The sequence below is a fragment of the Emys orbicularis genome, chromosome 10 (genome assembly GCF_028017835.1).
Source record: "Emys orbicularis isolate rEmyOrb1 chromosome 10, rEmyOrb1.hap1, whole genome shotgun sequence".
Classification (NCBI taxonomy): Eukaryota; Metazoa; Chordata; order Testudines; family Emydidae; genus Emys; species Emys orbicularis.
The window spans coordinates 63,452,331-63,475,737 of record NC_088692.1 but is presented as its reverse complement, the minus strand read 5'-3'; the positions used below and the strand labels follow the sequence as shown (position 1 = coordinate 63,475,737).

General features: G+C 40.6%; 1 protein-coding gene across 1 annotated transcript in view; it reads right to left on the bottom strand.

Annotated features, from left to right (window-relative positions):
• The window catches only part of ADAM10 (ADAM metallopeptidase domain 10), a 113,607-nt gene that overhangs the window by 76,199 nt on the left and 14,001 nt on the right, over positions 1–23,407 (bottom strand). The window lies entirely within an intron of this gene.

The following is a 23,407-nucleotide window of genomic DNA, read 5'->3' as shown; positions in this document are numbered from 1 at the left end:
TAATGAGCAGTGATACAAATATTCTTCCATGTGATAACTGTGCTTCCAAAGCAGTTTTCCATGCAAGCAAACAAACAAAAACAAAAAAGGTTGAAGAAACATCCCTGAGGATTCAGCTTAAATTCAAGCCTCCTGGCCTAGACATTTCCTTGCAGAAGGTTTTTGACTCATGTTGAGTGCACGAGAAATTTGGAAGAGAAACCTGGCTACCCTGAGGATGGAAGGGAACACAAGGAGAGCTGGCCAGGAGCACTGGTATTTGACAGCTTTGCCTGGATCTACATATAGTGCAGACAGGGCCCAAAACAATGGCTTTAAAGTTATGATAGACATTGGGTACTTCTGCCTTAGTACAAGACTCACTGCAAGATTAAATATCTGAATGGTCAGCTGGCATTGATAAGCTTGTGAACTGACTTCTCTACCGCTGTGTAGACATCTGCCAGAAGACAAATTAAGGGTATGTGCTAAATTAGGCTGCTAAAGCAACCTAGCAGACAAAGGATGGGAAGAAACAAAACAAGGAAAACCCAAGGAAGGGACAGAGGATGTTAAATGGGAGGGACATTAGGAACAGGAAAATAGGAACACTGATGTCAAAGCTGATGGTGAGCAGCCTGTGGTGTAGCGGACAGGAGGGGCTTGGAGCAAACAACATGTCAGTGACATTTCCCCAGTAAAACTTCAGAAAGAAAAGTAATGAATGTACAGGGGACTGAGGGTTGCTGCTACCAACTCAAAATGGATGAGTGACTCCAGGGCTGGCTTTGTCTTGAGAATTTCATCCTCCCGCAAACCCTCATGGATGGGAGAGTGGTGGGAACTCATGCCCCGAATGGTGAATACTATGTATTCAATGCTCTAGGCCACTACTTTTTAATTTAAAAATATGAAACATACGAAATAACAAGTGAAGACTTCTGCTTCTTCTATTTTGGAAAGTGAATATTCAAAAGTGATAGTACAAAATAAGCTTCACAAGAGATCGTTTGAGACAAGGTATTCTTCTAAGTAGTCCTGACATTCATTAAGTGTGTTCTAAGCAATTATTCTTCCTACACACAAGTACAGCCATTATGTATAGTTTCCTTCAGTATCTGAAACATCACAATCCGCATACAATATTCTTCATACATAGAATTTACTTCTGAGTTAATAATAAGGCAAGCTGAAAGAAGGCTTTGTGGAAACAACTTAAGAGGAAGGGATTCAATAGTTCCGACTGGGGACAAAAAGACAAGTAAAAGCTTAACTGTGGAAAGTAGTGGGGAGGAAGAACAGAAAAGAGGAACAAACCCAACAGGAGATGAGTAGACTGAGATCAGATATAATATTTTTATATCTTGCAAAGCATTTTTAATTGGATATAAGGCACTTAAAGTGACTGAGCATAGGTTCTATATGATTTTGCTCCCTAAAGTAAAGGTTTGGGTCCAGAAATCTAAACCCTTAAGAATTCAAGGTGCTCATAAGAGGAACAGCAATAAAAAGGTGGGTGCCCTCAAATTCCAGCAAATGAATGTAAACTTCAGGTGTTAATCAACAACTTTGAAGATCAGGCCAAAAGTTATTACATAGAATTCGAGAGAGAGTTTTGATGCCCTGATTGGAACCAGAGTTTGCGTTTGTTTGGTTTTTTGTTTTGTTTTTTCAAAAAAATGTATCAGTCTTAATTACTTCATTGTTGCATTCTTTGTTAGAATGAGACACTAAACAACCACAGCATGTTGAGGAAAATTAAAAAACTAGCTACCCTAATTAAAATAGGCCTTAAAACATTACACACATTTTGCATGCAGAACACACGAGTATTTGCCATTAGTACTTCATATGTAAATTTATATAGTTGGAGACAAGGAGGCCTTCCAGTGTTGTCATTAAACCCAAGCAGAAGAACAAAATGACCAATTTATAATCCTTCCTCTTGCAAATTCATAGAAATAGCTTCATTTGAAGCTGCTGTATTTGAAGAACACAATGTATCAGGCAGTCACGTGCATTAAGACAGCATTTTACATTTGAACATAGTTCATAACATTGTTCAAATGTAAACACCCGTTCTGCAGCGATGTAGAAACACTAATTTGCAGTTTATTGTGGAAAAGTCAAACTTTTTTAAAACAAGCCAATAGTTCTAAAACAAAAAATGTCTTTGGTATAAAACTTTTGCCAACCAGACTTCTAGAAGAAATGTTCAAATAGTACTAATATTTATTATTCAAGCTTTGCCCAATGGCTTGTCAAGTCTTCCCCACATCCCTTTGATAGAGTAGACCCCATGACTTCAAAGATGGATTGGAGAAATACTCTGGTTCTTAAGGCGGCACTGCAATTGTATCCTTGGTGTGAAATTGAAGTAATGACGAAAAGGCCGATAAAATGGAGTAAAAGCACCATCTTTACTTAAACCAGCTATCATCCAGTTACCACACAAAATCAGATGTTCCTTTGCCATATACTTCACTCAGGATTAAGTGGGAGTAAAAGGAATTTCAGATCATTTATTTTTTAAAGTTAATACACACAGTTGTTGATATCCAAGTTAATGTACTGGAAGTAAGATATGCAGTCTTTTATTTCCAGTTTTCAACTCCAGATCTGATGACTATTTAGTTACCTATATGAAATGGACTGGTGATCTGAACATTTCCTTGTGCAAAAGTGTCCATATGAAAATACTACAAGGACAAAATTACTATCTTGTTCTACTTCTGTTACTGTGGCATGCTCACCATCTGCTTTTTTTCTTCCTTATGATTTTTTTAATGTGCTTGCCACAATTAAAACTGGTTGCTCATCTATTTGAGAATAATCTTTTCTATTCTCAAGGTTCTCCTCCTGGGAAACTCATTCTTCTGTTTCCTGTCCTTAATCTTCCAGAACTTGGACTGGACCATCCCCCTTTCTCTAGAAATAAGTGTCAGAGGGGATCTGGAGGATTTCACTATGGTAAAAATAAATATATCCAAGGAAAATCAGATCCTTGAGCTTTCTCCAAATAATTAATTTAAGGTAGGAGAAAATGCAGTTTTCCTAATGAGTAAATAGTTTAATCCCAAACCAAGCCAATCTCCTGGATGCCAGGACTCTTTTGCTCTGCCCATCTCCCTGGCCAGCACAGCTCCACAGGGATTTCCCCGAAACACCACTATCCTCTTTAAAGATAGTTCTCCAAGCAGAAACGGCTACTGAAGAATTAATGCAGCCCAAGACTTTGCCTCTGTAACTTGTGGCATTTGCTGCCATAAAATGGCTATATGTTGTGTTTAAATAAAAAAATTAAATTTAATTTATTTAATTTTCATTCATCTCCTTATTCTTGTGCTATGAGAAGATAAATAAGTGCTAGAGAAAGTCAATTGGGCGGCATTCTTATCTCTTATGTCACCTCATTCATTTCCTCATCACACTAATTTCACAATCTTTAAAAATATCCTGGAATTTTCCATACCTCTAGTAACTGTCCCCCATTTCTGAATCTGTTATACTTCTGGTATATTTTTTCTGGACATTAAGTATCCAGAAATGAACGAAGTAGTCAAAGTAGAGGGTTTACCATTGATTTGCACCTCCCATTATCTCCGTAGCCAAATTCAAGTGAGGATTCATCCTCCCAAAATGAGGACAATAGAGCAGAGGCCTCTGTGTATGTGCCAAGAATGAGACATTTGCAAATTTAGATTCATTGTAAATTGCTACCTTCAGTTTTTTTAGATTTTCTATTTATGGTTTTAAACCAGGCCATCACTGTGATCTGATCACTTTCCATGGTAAAACAAATACACTAGCATCTCGTTTGAATTTTCTTTTCCATTTTTGGCCCGGAAAGGAAATTATGCGTGCTTTAACTATTGAAGCAAATACTGGTATGCTATGTACTGCTTAGCAGAAGAGCGAGGGTGAAGCAGTGAGCTTTACATTTAGATTGGAAGGAGGCAATGCTTGTTCTACTAAGACATGGTTAGGCATGGCTTTTCAGAGAAATCACTCCAGAGCTGTACCTAACTGAAGTTTGGTTGTGATACCATCTTTATTATAGATTCATTTCAAGATTCTCACAGTTTTGACCCCTATATACGAGTTCTGCCCTGCTACTGCTGCAACAAGGGAACAATACTACACACTTCGTCTTCCCTAAACACCAAAGAAAAACAATTTGAGTATTCTCCATGACAAACCAATCGCTATATTTTATTTAGATTTAGACAAGAAAAGATTCCCATGCAAAAAAAAACTTTGAATGCTCCATCAAAGGATGACCACCCAGCATTAAATTACATACAAGAAACAATTAACTCAGCCAACCAATATATCAAATCAACAGAAAAGCCTCCCCAATCATAAGAACACTCAGTCTTTGCTCCAAACTATGTCAGATAAGTGGCCTTTTATGCATGCTATCCACCAATATTGTAAAGTAAAAAAGGTTGATTATATTCTGGCTTGATATATTTGCTTCTATATACAATTACACTTTAAAGAGAAACTAAGGACTAAGCAGAAGTAATTTTTAGGAATACTCTGCAATTAAGTACTGCTTATTCTTCAAGCTATTTGGCAGAGCAGTAATTACATTTTCCTAAGCATAATAAGTTTAAAGGATTTAACTGGAATGAAGTCTAAGATATCAAAGAATTTTCTAAATCACAGTCATTTCATACCTGGTTCTTATGAATATCACTTAACTATATAAAGGCCATCTTTTATTCTCCCAAGTCAAATATTCAAAGGAACATAAACACAATATCTATTTTCAGCCAACCCTGCCCAGATCTCTTACAAAAGTTCAAAGCATTTATGCTATAGTAGAGATACAACACCTCATTTCCTGACAGTATAACAAAGTATTAAAGCTAGTTTCTATTTATGCTTAATTTGCTTTTAAATAGACTCACGGGTGGGGCGAGGGGAAATAACCTCAGAAGTGCATTCTATCCCATTTCATTCAGCCTGGTAAAATAGTAAGTCCAGCAACAGAGAAGCAACATCCTCTAATTTAAAGAATATTCAGAGGACCTGTTCAGCTATGAGGAAAATTGTTCAGCTGCTTTGGAATGTGCATATTCTGCATGAAGATGTACAAATGGGTAAAGAGTATAACTGAAGAAATAAGCTAATCGGGCTGGGATAGGAGAGACTTGTTTAAAAAAAAAAAAGAAGAGCGAGAGTGAGAAGGGTACCCATAAATTCCTTTAAAGATTAAGTGGATCCTCCAATAGCAGGTATCAGAGCCCTAATCTATGGCTCTGATGGTGTAAGAATTCATACACCCAAGTCTGTTTGCTGGTCTTTTTGTAACATTCAAAAATATCAGGATAGGAGCGCCTCATGAAAATCATTTTTTTAAGCTAACGACTCTTAAGAAGTTTCCTTCAGGAAGTCTCACCCAGAAATATTTAGGCAATGAATAATGGAAAGTGCAGACTGGCAGACATACAACTGATCTCCACTCCACTGTGCCAATTAGTAATTAAAGTGACGCTCATCAAGATACCTTTCTAAAAAGTGAGACCACAACAACCATAAGCTACTTTAAATTACATAACAATGAGTACTTCAAGTTAGACAAGATCATGAGGAAAATTCATAAACTTGTCATCCAATTTTTTCAAATCAGAATGAGCAAGAGGAATTCACTCTCCAAATGAGTGCAGAAAGAGGTATGACCACATATCTAGTAAAGAGTTAATTCAAGGAGCAGATTAGAGCTGCGAATTACTCCTTGACTTTACAATGCTGTTTTCCATGTCCTAATGAAATTATTTTTAAACTTAATTTCCCATCTTTTTGGTCCAGTAAAAAAGTTAGGACGACATCTTTAGCATCTGGTTAGTAGGTGCTAGATGATTTTTTTGTCCAGACCCTGTATCCGAGCCCAAACACTTGATTATACTGTAAGAACTATGAAGCAGTAGGGAAGACCTCACCAGGCTGAGTTCAATCTCCAGCAGACATTCCCATGCAGGGAGGGAGTCATCTCCTTGAAGCAGACCCAACATCCTCAGGGCCGGCGCAACCCATTAGGCGACCTAGGCGGTTGCCTAGGGTGCTGCAATTTGGGGGGCGGTGACCGCGGCGGTATTTCCGCGGCGGGACCTTCCGCCGCCTCTGTCGGGGGGCGGCATTTCGGGGTGGGACCTTCTGCCGCCTAGGGCAGAGGAAAAGCTGGCGGCGCTCCTGAACATCCTGCTGCCAGAGCAGTTGTAGTGGCAGGAGGAGAGCGAGCACAGACCTCCAGAGATTTGGGAACCATCTTCAAAAAAAAAATTTTTTTTCCCCCCCCTGCCCTAAAAGTATTGATGTCAGCAGGTACGCAGTCACTTTTCTCTATGAAAGTGAGCTATTTCTTTCTATGGAGCTAGCGTAGAAGAGAGAGCACTTTGAGTTAAGCTGGAACAACTGTAGAGATGATAAGGGTGTGAATCATTTGAAGAAGCTAGTAAAGCAGCAAAACACAAAAACAAAAGCAACAACAACAAAACCCCCACCACCAGGCTTTGTAAGCTTTTACAGTTTGCTTCCATGCTGGTATATTGTCTATCTAGATTATAAAGTCTGAAGAGTGGGAATCTCTCTTATACATAAGACTACCTTTTAGTCACGGGTATTTTTAGTAAAAGTCATGGACGGGTCTCGGGCAGTAAACAAAAACTCACGGCTCATGACCTGTCCATGACTTTTACTATATACCCCTACCTAAAATTTGGCGGAGGGGCACAGGTATTCAGGGGGGGGGGCGAAGGAGGGAGAAGGGAAGTGGTCCCAGGGCACCGCGGGTGCTGGGGGAGACAGAGTGAGCAATGGCATGTGCCCAGGGACCCCTGCTGGTCTATGCTAGACTACCCGGCTCTGCATGTCCCTGCAGCTCCTAGGCGGCAGAGGGGCCAGGCCCAGGGGGCTCGCTCCGCGTGCTGCTCCTGCCAGAAGCACCGGCTGCGCAGCTCCCATTGGCCGGGAACCACAGCCAATGGGAGCTGTGGGGGCAGGGAGCCCCCGGCCCCTCTGCAGCCTAGGAATTGCAGGATCATGCTAATGGGAGCCTGGGAGCCCCCCACCCTGGGGTAAGCACCCCCCCCACACCTCCCAACCCCGAGTCCTGAGCTCCCTCCCACACACCAAAACTGCTGGCTTAGGGGCTGCCTGGCTCGGGCAGCCCCTGAGCCAGCACTGGCTGCTGCAGAAGTCACAGAGGTCCCGGAAAGTCACAGAATCTGGAACTTCTATGACAGACTTGCAGCCTTACTCATACATAATGTCAAGTATATTTAAAACACATATTTAGAACAGAACACTTAAACCGACAGTAACATCCAGAAGTAGAAAGTACATAAGTGGAACATCCCTAAACATGCATTTAGAAAATGACCAGACCTCAGAAAAAGTAAGTGGACATTAGAAAATAAACATCAACGGATTTCAAACAAACACTTTGAAGCAACATCCTGACCTTTGATTTCAACTGGGCCAAGTTTTCACCCTTTGTTATGCTATGGTAAGAGGAAAAAATATTGCCATTAATTTTGTCGGTAGGTTCGAAGTATAGACAGGTAGTAATTGTGTCTCAGGGCCTTTTTCACAAAAATATACTTAAAAATACCAGTTTCCTGAAGTACTACAAAACTGATTAAACAGAAATGCAAACAATTTTTCCTTTATAAAAAAAGTATGTATCATAAAACAGTATAAATAATGCAGCATTCAGAGTTGCTTAAAGGCACTTTAAAATATGCAGTCAATGAATATGAAGCTACATGACATGTCTTGCAACTAAAATACCACAATTCTGTAACTTCTCCATTAAATATTTCACCAACTGATATAAAAAACTGTTAAATCTAATCAGTGTGATTTCAAAACATTGAATACTATCCAGGGCCACCCAGAGGATTCAGGGGGCCTGGGGCAAAGCGGGGGAGCGGACATAAAAAAAGGCGCCACCTGCTGCGGCGCTTATACTCACCGGGCGGCGGCGGGTCCTTCAGTCGCTCCGAGTCTGCGGCGGGTCCTTCACTCACTCCGCGTCTTCGGCAGCACTGAAGGACCCGCCGCCGAAATGCTGCCAAAGACCCGAACCGCCGCCAGGTGAGTAGCCAGAGAAGGGATTCTCGGCCAGGGGTGGCGGGGTCCCTGCGGGGGCTCGGGGCAAATTGCCCCACTTGCCCTCCTCTGGGCAGCCCTGATACCATCTTGATTTATTGTATCCTAAAAGTAATTTATGTTTTCAGCTAAATAGGTTCTCTAATTCAGAATTTACTACAGTATTTTGGTTTCTCTCAACATAAACACAAGTTCTTAGCTAAGCTGACATAAAAGTGCTCCCAGTTACCCCACTATTAGTATAAAAGCACCAACAGAAAAACTGGGCATTTATGTACCATTTGCTTTCCCCTGGTAAGTCTATTTTTTGTCAAGGTCCAAACTCCAGAGAAAATAAAAAAAATAATGATAATAAATAATAAGTAAATAAAAAGATTTTGGGGTGTTTTCAAAAGTGTCTGGCAGTCCAGATTTGGCCCCTGGTCTGCCTATATACTACCCTTGCCTTACCGTCTGTTCTACAGAATACCATTTTCTGACAAAGATCTGAAAATTTACTATTAACTATCTGACCAAAAGGAGTGGTAATAAAAAATGAATTAAAGAGCACAAGCGTCTACTCTAGACAAGGTTCCCTTTTTAAAAAAAATGATGTTTAAAATACAAATTGACATGGTATGGCCAGGGAGCCAAACAGGAAATAGCCATATCAAAATTCCCAATAGTGCACAAGCAATAAAACCCCACAGCAGTCATTTGTAAATGGTTCATAAGCTTCCCTGAAGCTCACATTACTCAACGCCTGAATCTCCTCAAAATTTTGGGGAGCAGACTTTGTAAGCAATTGCTTCCATGAACACAGGAAAATTCAAAGCACTTCTTCCTATTATCACTGTTACACATTTAATAAGAAGGCAACTGCAGACTATTTGCCCAGTGGTAAGAGTTTATCTCCATTTCTCTGTGAAATTAAAGCAACAAGAAGGGCAGAAGAAAAGCACCTCTAATTCCTTCCCCTGCTCTCAGGGGTTGGGAAACTGTGGGGACAAGAGAGAAGAGTACAGTAATGGAGAACTCGCCAAGAGGACTGGAGGGGGAAAAGGGAAGATAACCGTATAATTCTGCCTCATGAAGACATCTTGTATGATTCACACTGCTGGATTTTTACCTAGAAAGACACTCAAAACTGTCCAAGTGCAAAGGTTTTTGGTCTCTATGGGCATGTCTATTTGGGGAACCTATGATTAAGGTAAATGAACAAGATACATCTAATAGCCAGAAGCTGCTGTGAAAGATACAACTTTGCCCCATCCACCAAGGTCCAAGGACAGGATCTGGAAGAATCCCAGTTTCTTCCTCCTTTTGAGCAGCATGACTTCTCACCTCACCTTACTTCCTAATGCTTACTAGTGTTCCCTTACACTAAAGTATTGTATCTAGCTCTGGTTACTCTCTAGCTAGAAGCTGTCTGGTAAATGAAACAAAATGAAGGGATAGGGAAGCTTAGACCCCTGAACACACCATCTATCATCCCCCACTTCAAACAGTGGAGTAGCAATATATTTTCAGTAGGCTGTCAAGCAATTAAAAAAATTAATCATGTAATTAATCGCGCGATTAAAAATGAATCGCGTTGTTAAACAATATTGGAATACCATTTATTTAAATATTGTTCGGTGTTTTCTACATTTTCAAATATATTGATTTCAATTACAACACAGAATACGAAGTGTATCGTGCTCACTTTATTTTTGAATACAAATATTTGCACTGTAAAAAACAAAAGAAATCATATTTTTCAATTCACCTCATACAAGTACAGGTGCAATCTCCATCATGAAAGTTGAACTTACAAATGTAGAATTATGCAGGGCTTTGGAGCGGAGTCCGGAGCGGGAGGACCGGATGATCTTCATCCGAGAATATTAAAGGAACTGGCGCGAGAAATTGCAAACCTGTTAGCGATAATTTTTAATGAATTGGTAAACTCGGGGGCAGTACCGTTGGACTGGAGAATAACTAATGTGGTTCCTATTTTCAAGAAGGGGAAAAAAGTGACCCGGGTAACTACAGGCCTGTTAGTTTAACATCTGTAATATGCAAGGTCTTGGAAAAAATTTTGAAGGAGAAAGTAGTTAAGGACCTTGAGGTCAATGGCAATTGGGACAAATTACAACATGGTTTTACGAAAGGCAGATCGTGCCAAACCAACCTGATCTCCTTCTTTGAGAAAGTAACAGATTTTTTAGATAAAGGAAATGCGGTGGATCTAATATACCTCGATTTCAGTAAAGCGTTTGATACGGTACCGCATGAGGAATTATTGGTTAAATTGGATAAGATGGGGATCGATATGAAAATCCAGAGGTGGATAAAGAACTGGTTAAAGGGGAGACTGCAGCGGGTCGTACTGAAAGGTGAACGGTCAGGTTGGAGGGAGGTTACCAGTGGAGTTCCTCAAGGTTCGGTTTTGGGTCCGATTTTATTTAATCTATTTATTACTGACCTCGGAACCGAATGTAGAAGTGGGCTGATAAAGTTTGCGGATGACAAAGTTGGGAGGTATTGCCAATTCGGAGAAGGATCGGGATATCCTGCAGGGAGACTTGGATGACCTTGTAAACTGGAGTAATAGTAATAGGATGAAATTTAATAGTGAGAAGTGTAAGGTGATGCATTTAGGGATGACTAACAAGAATTTTAGTCATAAGCTGGGGACGCATCGGTTGGAAGTAACGGAGGAGGAGAAGGACCTCGGAGTCCTGGTTGATCGCAGGATGACTATGAGTCGGCAATGTGACGTGGCCGTGAAAAAAGCTAATGCGGTCTTGGGATGCATTAGGCGAGATATTTCTAGTAGGGATAAGGAGGTGCTGCTTCCGTTATACAAGGCACTGGTGAGACCTCATTTGGAGTACTGTGTGCAGTTCTGGTCTCCCATGTTTAAAAAGGATGAACTCAAACTGGAACGGGTACAGAGAAGGGCCACTAGGATGATCCGAGGAATGGAAAACCTGTCGTATGAAAGGAGACTCGAGGAGCTCGGTTTGTTTACCCTAACCAAAAGGAGGCTGAGGGGGGATATGATTGCTCTCTTTAAATATACCAGGGAGGGAGAGGAATTATTTCAGCTCAGTACTAATGTGGACACGAGAACAAATGGATATAAACTGGCCGTCGGGAAGTTTAGGCTTGAAATTAGACGACGGTTTCTAACCGTCAGAGGGGTGAAGTTCTGGAACAGCCTTCCGAGGGAAACAGTGGGGGGCGAAAGACCTCTCTGGCTTTAAGATTAAGCTTGATAAGTTTATGGAGGGGATGGTTTGATGGGATAACGTGATTTTAGTCAATAGGTCAATAACGTGCCATCGCTGGTAATTACTATCAATGGTCAATGTGGGTCTGGCTGGAGAATCTTGCCCGCATGCTCGGGGTTCTGCTGATCGCCATATTTGGGGTCGGGAAGGAATTTTCCTCCAGGGTAGATTGGCAGAGGCCCTGGAGGTTTTTCGCCTTCCTCCGCATGGGGCAGGAGTCGCTTGCTGGAGGATTCTCTGCGACTTGAAGTCTTTAAATCATGATTTGGGGACTTCAACAGCTGAGTCAAGGGAGAGAATTATTCCAGGAGTGGGTGGGTCAGCTTTTGTGGCCTGCATCATGCGGGAGGTCAGACTAGATGATCATAATGGTCCCTTCTGACCTTAAAGTCTATGAGTCTATGGAGCGTGGAGCAGCTCTGGAGCAATGGAGCTGCAGGTTTTTGCCTGGAGCTGGAGCAGAGCCGGAGCACAGCTCCAAAGCCCTGGAATTATGTACAAAAAACCAACTGCATTGAAAAATAAAACAATGTAAAACTTTTGAGCCCACAAGTCCACTCAGTCCTACTTCAGCCAATCACTCAGACAAACAAACTTAGTTACAATTTGCAGGCGATAATGCTGTACGCTTGTTTACAATGTCACCTGAAAGTGAGAACAGGCATTCGCATGACACTGTTGTTGCTGACGTCGCAAGGTATTTACGTGCCAGATGTGCTAAAGATTCATATGTCCCTTCATCTTCAACCACCATTCCAGAGGACATGCTTCCATGCTGATGATGGGTTCTGCTTGATAACGATCCAAAGCAGAAAGGCCCAATGCATGTTCATTTTCATCATCTGAATCAGATGCCACCAGTAGAAGGTTGATTTTCTTTTTTGGTGGTTCGGGTTCTATAGTTTCTGCATCTGACTGTTGCTCTTTTAAGACTTCTGAAAGTATGCTCCACACCTCGTCCCTCTCAGATTCTGGATGGCACTTCAGTGTCTTAAACCTTGGGTCAAGTGCGGTAGCTATTTTTAGAAATCTCACATTGGTATTTTCTTTGCGTTTTGTCAAATCTGCTGTGAAAGTGTTCTTAAAACAAACATGTGCTGGGTCATCACCTGAGACTGCTATAACATGAAATGTATGGCAGAATGTGGGTAAAACAGATCCGAAGACATACAGTTCTCCCCCCAAAGAGTTCAGTCACAAATTTAATTAACACCTTATTTTTTTAACAAGCATCATCAGCATGGAAGCATATCCTCTGGAATGGTGGCCGAAGCATGAAGGGGCATACGAATGTTTAGCATATCTGGCACGTAAATACCTTGCAATGCTGGCTACAAAAGCGCCATGCAAACGCCTGTTCTGACTTTCAGGTGACATTGTAAATAAGAAGCAGGCAGCAGCATCTCCTGTAAATGTAAACAAATGTGTTTGTCTTAGCAATTGGCTGAACAAGAAGTAGGACTGAGTGAAGTGTAGGCTCTAAAGTTTTACACTGTTTTATTTTTGAGAGCAGTTATGTAACAAAGAAAAAAAATCAACATTATCATGAAAGTGCAACTTACAAAAGAGATTGCACTACAGTACTTGTATGAGGTGAATTGAAAAATACTGTTTCTTTTGTTTATCATTTTTACAGTGCAAATATTTGTAATAAAAATAATATAAAGTCAGCACTGTACACTTTGTATTCTGTGTTGAAATAGAAATCAATGTATTTGAAAATGTAGAAAAACATCCAAAAATATTTAATAAATTTCAATTGGTATTCTATTGTTTAATGGAGATTATTTTTTTTAATCACGATTATTATTTTTTTAGTTAATCACGTGAGTTAACTGCAATTAATTGACAGCCCTAGTTTTCAGCAAGAAAGGTGGGGAAAGAATACTTCAGACCTATAATCATATGCCTTCTCACAAACACTAGTTTATAGAAGATGTTTTGCAGCAAGACTTCCTTTGGATATATCTAGATATGGTTTTAGAAGTTCTGGATTGTAGTAGAGAAGCTGCATTTTAGTACACCATATAAATGTATTTGTGTTTTTACCTTTGTCAATTCACTTTTTACATAGTTCTTTAACACTTGCCTGTAATTTCTTGATTTGTTTTGTATCCTTCTGTTTAAGAATATTACTCTGCCTATTTCCAGTTTTAAATCTGTAATTACGTGGCTCATTTCCCCATTAGTTGTTGTATATGAGCTAAATAAATTTGGGCTATGTCTTCACTAGAAATGCACTGCTATGGTACTTCAGCATAGATGTTTACTAAAGCAACAGGAGGAGTTATCCCATCAATGTAAGAAACCCACCTCCCTGAGAGGCAGTAGTTAGGTCAACAGAAGAATTCTGCTGTTGATCTAGCAGGGTCTACATCAGGGGTTACATCAGCTTAACTACCTAGCTCAAGGGTGTGATATAAGGGGAGGTGTTTGGTTGTTTTTTTTTTAAAACACCCCTGAGCAATGTAGCTGATCAACCTAACTTGTTAGTGTAGCCCTGGCCTTGGTCCTCCCACCCAGAGGACATGTTCTGGCAAGAAGTCTTTGGACAACACTGACAATACAAGAAAAACTTTTACTGGAAAGGTTCTTTAACTAGCAGTAAGCTTCAGGAATTCATGATGACTCTGGCTCTATGTTTCATTAAGAAAGTTTTGCATTGTAAAACTAGCATTTGCACAATGTAATTTATGCCAGTTCAACTCAGTATGGTCCAATAGTTACAAATAATAGCTGAAAACAAGGAAGAGCCACTGCCTCATAGTATGACCTAAGGCAATCTATAACCCTCTGTGACACATGGCTAGAAAGGGTTAAACAGCTTGCAGGCTGAATGACCCAAAGCCTACCTTTAAAAGTCATGATAGAAAGATATGCGAATGATAATTAGGGCCATTCATGCTAAATAGGCTAGAACTTTGAAATGCAAACCTATATTGTTAGAATACTAATTGTGTGCATCTTATATGCTACCCGTAAACAGACAGTTTCTGTCACTATAACTATTGATTCAGAGATCAAAAGGGAATATTAATATTTAGATGAATCTTGGGTAAAATAATGTCATTGTCTATATGTCTCTTTGAAGTTTGTACTAGACTGCCTAATGGATGAATTGCCCTATGTTAATTTGTGTAACTAATTACTGGTAGTGTTTAGAAAGCAAAAGGTTACATCAAAAGCCTATTGTTTAACCAGGACTATGTGGTCAAGTGGATGCTAGAACACTGTATAAAAAGACTCTTGGGTCCTGATCATCTCAGATCTGCTTAAGCTTCATAGGGGGAAGTTTGAGTCACAAGACTGAGATCCCAGTTATGCTGGTACGCCCTGAATATGATATTTGGACATTGGATTATAACCTATGAACTATTTCTGAAAGAACTCTTTGCAACCAGAAAGCTCACCATCTCTGCTACAAAGCTGAACCTCGAACTGAACTCATGTCTGTATGCATATCGATCTTTTAACCATGCTCTCTCTCTTCTGTGTTTTAATAAATTTTAGTGTAGTTAATAAGAATTGGCTGTAGCGTGTATTTGGGTAAGATGTGGAATATTCAATAACCTGGGAGGTAATGCGTCCGATCCTTTGGGATTGGTAGAACCTTTTCTTTTATATGATGAAATAAGAGTCACAGGAATCTGCATCATATTTAACTTGGGTACCTGGATGGAGGCCAGAGGCTGAGTTGCTTTAAGGGAACTGTGTTGTTTTGGACTTCTGAATAACCAGTAAAGTAATAAAGAAGCTGTTTTGTGCTGGATTGGTAAATCTAAGTATTGCAAAATCCACCAGCTTTATGGGGACTGTCTGCCCCAATCTTTGCAGTTCACCCTAATTGAATGACCACAGCTGGCCCCCACAGGTCACACTCTTATACTTCAATCAGCCTATTTGTGAAGTTGAACTAAAAAATAAATCAGGAATTCACTGAAAGACAGCTGTAGTTCAGATTAAACTTTTGGGTAAATGAATAATTGGTATTTATTTTGTGATTTAAGTAAAAATACTATCTTAAGATAAGTTGCCACAGCAGACTATCCCTTTGAAAACATATTCAGTATTTAAACCAAATATTTGCTTTGAGAAAAGGCCTGATGATGTTTCTATCAAATCTAGTCTCTCTAAAATACTCCCAGTCAGACATCCTTATTATGTGAGTGAAAAAAAACCCAAAATTGAAAGAGAATTGCATTCTACTTATCATCCAGTCTCTAGAGCAGTGGCTCTCAACCTTTCCAGACTACTGAACCCCTTTCAAGAGTCTGATTTGTCTTGTGTACCCCCAAGTTTCACCTCACTTAAAAACTTAAAATCAGACAGAAAAATACAAAAGGTGTCACTATTACCAAAAAAATGCTTACTTTCTCATTTTACCATATAATAATAAAATAAATCAATTGGAATATAAATATTGCACTTACATTTAAGTTTATAGTATTCAGAGCAGTATAAACAAATCATTGTTTATGAAATTTTAGTTGTACTGATGTCATTAGTGTTTTTTATGAAGCCTGTTGTAAAACTAGGCAAATATCTAGATGAGTTGATGTAACTCCGGAAGACCTCTGAGTACCCCCAGGGGTACACATATCCCTGGCTGAGAACCACTGCTCTAGAGTATATCCGTATCAAATATTAACTCTCCTTGACCCAACATTTAGTCCATCTATGAGCGTGACATTTCCTCACACAGGACTTCAAGACTAGAAAATCTCTAGCTCAGGGGCCCGCAACGTTTGGCACGCGGCTCGCCACGGTAAATATCCTAGCGGGCCGGGCCAGTTTATTTACCTGTTGACGCGGCAGGTTCGGCCGATCGCGGCCCCCACTCGCCGCGGTTCGCCGTCCCGGGCCAATGGGGGCGGCAAGAAGCGGCGCGGGCGAGCGATGTGCTGGCCACGGCTTCCCGCCGCCCCCATTGGCCCGGGACAGCGAACCGCGGCCAGTGGGGGCCGCGATCGGCCGAACCTGCCGCGTCAGCAGGTAAATAAAACTGGCCCGGCCTGCCAGGGTGCTTACCCTGGCGAGCCGCGTGCCGAACGTTGCCGACCCCTGAGCTAGCTTGTATCTGGTCTACCATTGTAGAGTGAAATTTGAACAAATTAAAAAATGTATCAGTGAAGAAAATCATGAACCTTTAAGAATTTGAGACTTCATCGTGTAGTGAATTTACAAGGAATCCATTTGTATCCTAGGTAACATAATGGTATGCTTACAAATAGAGATTAAGTACTTTTTTCCCCAAGCAAACTTCAGATGAGTCACCTTTTTTCCCAAGAAAAACAAGACTTGAGTTATTTAAGGAAGATCAACAGAAGTGAAACGTGAGGACAACAAGAAGTCTTCCTGGGCAAGTGATTTCACTTCTGCAGAACCTAGGCTCTCTTAAAAAATACTTCTATACGTTAACGGTTCCAAAAACCTTCCAAATAGGAACTGAAAGTAAACCAATAATGTACTGTTTTCCTCAATCTTAAAACAAGACTATCCCAATGCCTCTGCTGATCAGAGAGAGAGAAAAAGTTTCCAGTGTTAGTTTTCCTTGTTTATTCATGACCATGTAGGGAGCAGTGAAACTAATAATTAGATCAGTATCACTCTGTTACTGATTAGGAAAGTTATGAGCAAAGGCAAACATTTGAGCCAGTCACTAAGGAGCACAATCAATGGTGGCTGCTGGAGGAAGTAGAAAACATCCTCTCACCCACCCCCAGCAGCAAAAAAAGGGAGAACAACAGACATCTCAGCAGCACCCAAGAGACTGAGGTTAAGTAAAGGAGCAGAATTTCCACCCACTTTCATAACAGCCAAGCAGCTCTGGAGTGAGTGAGAAACAAAGAATGCTCTTCTCTGTTCCAGCAGAGATAGGGGAAACTGCTTCATATTTATCATATTTCAGACAATAGGTGTCCAACATAGAAACTGGAACCCTGAAATCAGGTCCTGGGACAGCCCCTTGTCAAAATTTTCAGCACCTCTTCTCCAGCAGGTGGGGGGTGGGTGGGGAGAAGATTGGTGCGTTACCTGTATTGCCTCTATTCTAGTTCATCTGTGACAGGTGTTTGTCTAACCTGTTCTTAAAAACCTCCAACAACAGATTCCACAACCTCTGTAGGTAATTTCTTCCGATGCTTAACTACTCTATATGCATCCGAAGAAGTGGGTTGTAGCCCACGAAAGCTTATGCTCTAATAAATTTGTTAGTCTCTAAGGTGCCACAAGTACTCCTGTTCTTCTTACAGTTAGGAAGTTTTTCCTAATAATCCAAGTCTCATGCTGCAATTTAAGCCCATAACTTCTTGTGCTGTCTTCAGCGAATACAGAAAACTAATTGTCACCCTCCTCATTATAAACAAACTTTTACATACTGAAAGATTTATGTCCCCCCCTTAGTCTTCGCTTCTTTAGACTAAAACAATTTTTTCTATCTTTCCTCTTTGGTCATGTTTTCTAGCTCTTTAATAATTTTTGTTGCTCTCCTCTGGACTTTCTCCAATTTGTCCACATCTTTCCCGAAGTGTGATGCCCAGAACTGGACACAGTACTCCAGAAGCCTTATCAGTGCTGAATAGAGTGGAAGAATTACTTCTCATCTTGCTTACAACACTGCAGCTCCAATGAGATTCATCCCAGAATGATGTTTGCTTTTTTGCAACAACATTACACAGTTGACTCATTTAATTTGTGATCCACCATAAACCCCAGATCCTTTTCTGCGGTACTCAGTGCTTAAATTAGCCCATCTCTGACAGTGGCTATTTTGTGATAAAATAGCAAAAATAATCAGCCTTAGCAGTTCTTGCATAACTATTGGTTCTGCTAGGCAGCAACACAGCCTTTGATAAGCCCTCATCAGTTAGGTCACTATATGGAAGTATTAGGAACCAATACTGCTATTTCTCCCCACAGAAAGTAGACACTGAAAGGTTTTTAGGTATTTTCACTGCAGTTACATATTCCCTTTTGTGCATTTCAGCAGTGCTATGTTCCTAGCTAGGTTAGTGTTGTGGAAGGATCTTCTCTTGCTCTATTAGGAAACAGCAATTGCCATTTCAGAGGGGCTCACGTTACCCTATTCCCAGGAAAGAATGCAGCAGCACTATCTATGGCATATGCCTTTTCATATGTAGCTTTCCTAGAATGGGTTTCAGTCTTCAATTACTCTATACCAAATAAATAGAGCCCTGCGTGGATACAAATCGGTATCCACTGAACTGCAGGGCTCTCCTGGGAATCGCAGCGGCAAAAGGAGCTCCCAGGAGCCTGCACCCCAAGCTGGCGGCTCCTCCAGTGCAAGTGTAGCACCCCAAGTCCCGCCCGCAGCCCTGTCCTCTGGCGCAGCTGTACAGACCCCAGACAGGAGATGCAGTCATGCAGACAGCTGCGTGGAAGAGGTGAGGGCAGTACAACAGCACGTGAGGAGCTGCTGATGCAGGGTGCTGGCTCCTGGGAGCAGAGGCCCTATGTTTTGCTCCTTTCACCGCTGTGGTTCCCAGGAGAGCCTTACAGTTCGGCGGATACTGATTTCTATCCATGGATAGAAATCTGTATCTGCTAAGGGCTCTACAAATAAACATCAAGGTTTCACACTGGATGATGCTACCTTAACTTTGTGTGTTTCTGAAAATGTAACATTAATATTACAATAGTGCCCAAAAGACCCAATCAGGATCAGACCCCCATTGTGACAGGTGTTATGCCAACACAGGAAGACGCGGTCCCTGCACTGCAGAGTATGCAGTCTAATTTAAGACAAGACACAGAAGGGAAGGAGAAAGACAAGAAGATTAATCATTCTAAGTACACATGGTTACACTGGTTGTGTGGGTGTTTTGCATTGTTTGGGCACCTGGAAAAAAATAAAAATCAATACTTCGGCTTATTCTTCCCCCGAAGACTAGACTTTGAAATGTTTGAGAGTTATGCTGAGAAATGCAAATGGCTACAAGCTAACAGTGGAAGCAGCACAATTGTCTAATGATTTTCCCCATTCAAAAATGAATCAGGTAACCCAAAATGTAGGACGTAACTTGGCAGCCTGTAACCTCTCAATTAAAGACAAAACAAAAGAAGTTACTTTCCTTCAGGTTCGTGATTTAAAATCACTAGTCAGGAAGACTCGATTTAATCATGGTTTTCTACATAAAAGTGCATTCTTGTTAGTTGTTATAACCTTAATACATATTCTTTACAACTCAGAGATAGATGTAGGTTTCATTTTTAGAAGGTACACACTATACATTTTTAAACAGTGATTTATTTTGAAAACTTTTCAGATTAGTTTTACAGCTATATCAGAAAATGAATGATTGGTTATTTCATTTACCTTTGGTAAATGAAGCAGATATTTATGAAGTCATTGGAATGTGAACTATCTCCAATTCAACAGATTAATCATTAATATTTAGAGGACTTTCTTGCCATGCTGTATTAGGAGAACATCACCAGACAGACATTTAAATTGTTTTATTTAACTAAAATAACAATGTAATGTATTTTAACAAAACAAGCAGATGAATTTTTGAATTTAGTTAAACATTCAAGTTTTTTAAAATCAGGTTTGTTTTTGTTAAAATTGTTTTTAACAAAAATAGATAAATGAAATATTAAAAAAAAATTAAAATAGACTGTCAGCCAGGTCAACATGAGAAACTTAAAATATTGGCTTCTGCAGCTAACTCAGTCGTCTACACCTTCATTTTCCTGTTTGTTCATAATCTGGAAAAGAAAAACAAGTTTCCCTGCTTTTTCAGGTCCCAAACAATTTCTCAATTTAGAATGAATTAGTCCAAAGGAAGAAAATATTCTTTCTATACCGGCAGAAGAAGCTACTGCTGTTAAAAGTGAGATTATCACTTCAATAGTCTCTGAATCCAAATGCTTAAGTGACTTCCACTAGTTCACTGGTGGGACTCTCTTTAAAACATCATCAGCAAACATATTTCTTGAATGGTTCTTATTCCCAAACTGGGTCTCTTTTACGGCCTGCTGCCATTATAGATTTTCCCTTCTAGTGAGAGAATGGTCTAGTAGATCTCAAATCAATGAAGGCTACACTCAGCAAGACCTCAAGACTTCTGGAGTACGCTGCTCAAACAGTTTCACTTTTGTTTCTACTGCCTGTCCCTCCCTTCTCACATTTATCTCCAGACTTCTTCTCTATTCCGCCCCCAACAATCTTCTATTCATTGAACTTTTTGAAACTTTGCACTTTTAGAGAGAGGTAAGGGATTGACTCTGTGTACACAAATTTGAAGAGGGACAACAGGGTTAAGGTCTGTTATTTCTCACCTCTATACATTTATTTAAAAACATTTTTGCTGTTAACAAACATGTTATCTCTGGAGAGACAAATCCACAGTTTGAGAACTGCAAAACGAAGTGTCTCTGATGGTATCTTCCAGACTGAGCACTGAGTCCTATTGGGTCGATAGAAAGATTAACCTAAATAATCTATACAGAAGCACGTGGAACCGCATAAAATTGGGTCCTTAATCCATGAACTATTGGAACTCATTTAAGAAACTTTTCTTAAACATTACATGAATATATTGTCTCATACTATAGAATTAGAATTTATAATCCCTATTCCATGATGAGATATCTTTGGGCTATAATGTATCTTAATTAAAACTATCTTTAGATAGATTTTTTCCTCAAAAAGCATTTTATCCAAAAAAATCATTTTTTTTTTAAATCATTGATTTTTATCCACCCTGCTTTCCTTACAGTAAGTGTGGTTCTTTCAGATGTACTGTCCACAGATTCCACTCTGGTCCATGCACACAAGATTGGAATCTTTTTGAATAGCAGTATCCATTGGAGCCCTGCCTGTGTCCTAGGTGCTCTTACCACCCACGCTTATAGCCAAGGGCATAAAGAGTGGAATAGGCTCAAGTGTCACTCAGTCCCCTCGCCAATATGGAACCCCATTGGCGCAGGGCTTCAAATTAGCAGGGAAGGCAGTTGGGTCATGGAATCTGTGGGGATAAGACCTCTTGAAGAATCAGTTACTGGAAGGTAAACATTCTTTGATTGTACAGAGATTCCACATGTGGTGACTATTAAATAGCTGTTTAGTTGCTTGGAGAGGGGTACAAAGTTCTATTTGCATAGTTATTGCAGGACAGCCTTACTAACACCATCATCTGATTTGGAAGCCTGCACTATGGAATAGTGAGTTGTAGATCGAGCTCTGTGTAGCTGCTCTATATATCCCAGGTATAGGACTATTATCCGAACAGGCAACAGAGGATGCCTGTGCTCTAGTGGAATAAACAAAAATATGACCAGGTGGAATCTTTATTGACTAATTGATAAAAAAAAATATCCATGTAGAGAAACCCACTTCAATAACCTCCAAGTGGATACAGGACAACCTTTGGTCATAGAAGCAAATGCCAAGGACAAATTTTTAGGACCAACCCTACCTAAATAAAAAAAGATAACACTCTCATTATGTCTAATGTGCGATGCTTAGAATGAAGCGTGGGAAAGAAAACTGGGAGGTGAATGGACTGATTTGTATGGAATTCTGAAGCCACCAAATGCAGGAACTTTAGGTGCGATCTAAGGGTAACTGTCCTGGTAGAAAGACCATTTACAGGGGACTGGGAGTGAGGGCCTAACTGCTCCTAAACTGATGTTATGGACACCAGAAATGCTGTTTCCCTTTTTAGGTGTCAAAGGAGGCAGGTTGTCATGGGCTCAAAGGGGGGAGAACACCATCAATCCAGTTAGTACTATATTAAGGTACCAGGAAGGAAGAGGCTCCCTAACTGGTAGAAAATCCAAGAAATTATTTCAGAAATCTTATCACTATAAGGTGCCAAAATAGAGTGTGCCCTGGATAGGATGATGATTTGCAGATATTACCCCTTGATAGACTTTGAGCTCATTGATAGTCCAGATTGCTGCAGGGATAGCAAACAGTCCAGTATTGCTGCAACTGGAGCGGTCAATGGCAAAAGCTGAGCTGCCCAAGTAGAAAATCTTTCCATTTGGCCCTGTACGTCTGGTTGAACAAAGATTTCCTGCTTTGAAGCAAAACTCCAGGTTCAACAGTTTCTCCGTGAACTTCAGCCAGCCAGCATCCAGGCTGTCAGGTGTAGTGCTGTTTCTAGATGCAGAATCTGGCCTCTATTCTAGGAGACTAGGATCAGGCAGAACTACTAAGGTGATAGTTGCTGTGGTCATAACAGAACAAAATAGGCTCAGGACCCAAAGAAGGGATGGTAGAAGCTAAGTTAACTACACCTCTACCTCAATATAACGCTGTCCTTGGGAGCCAAAAAAATCTTACCGCGTTATAGGTGAAACCGCGTTATATTGAACTTGCTTTGATCCACCAGAGTGCACAGCCCCCCCCCCCCCCCCAGAGCACTGCTTTACCGTGGGATTAAGTAGTGGGAATGAAAACTTTTGTCCCTGAACTCTAAGGGCAATTTCTGCACTCAGTTGTAAAAGGGAGTCTAACTCCTGCTTTAACAGTCTCATGAGAGGGGTCTCTGAAAAGGGACCTGAGGGGGTACTTAAAGAATACTGCTTGGCAGTTTGCTATCCTCCTTTGTAGGCTTGCAAATGAGCAGACCTTCCAGCCAAAAAGGTCTAGATTTTTAGGATCCTGATCATCAAGGGTGGAGTCTGGGAGACCTTGCTGCTTTGCCTTCCCTTAGGCCGCTTGTACTGTCAGGGAGTCAAGTGCAGAATGCTGGTAAGAGTATTTGAGCCTTTAGCTGGAACCAGATACCTCCAGTCAGCACCCTTGCAGGTAGCTGGAATTGCCTTGGCAGGTTCGTGTAATTCCTGATTTATGTGAATACATAGCCTTCCTGATGCTGCTGTATTAAGGATACCCAGGGGTTTATGCTACTTCTCTTGAGGTAACATCCAGTATTTCTGCCATCCTTTTCATTAGGTCTTGACAGACCTTGAACTCAAACAGAGGCTACGATGCAGGACTGAAGGCTTCTCTGGGGAAAGAAAAGGATATAGCAAGAGGTGCTGGGTACTCCAGCTCAGAAGAGTAATGATCATCCCCACTG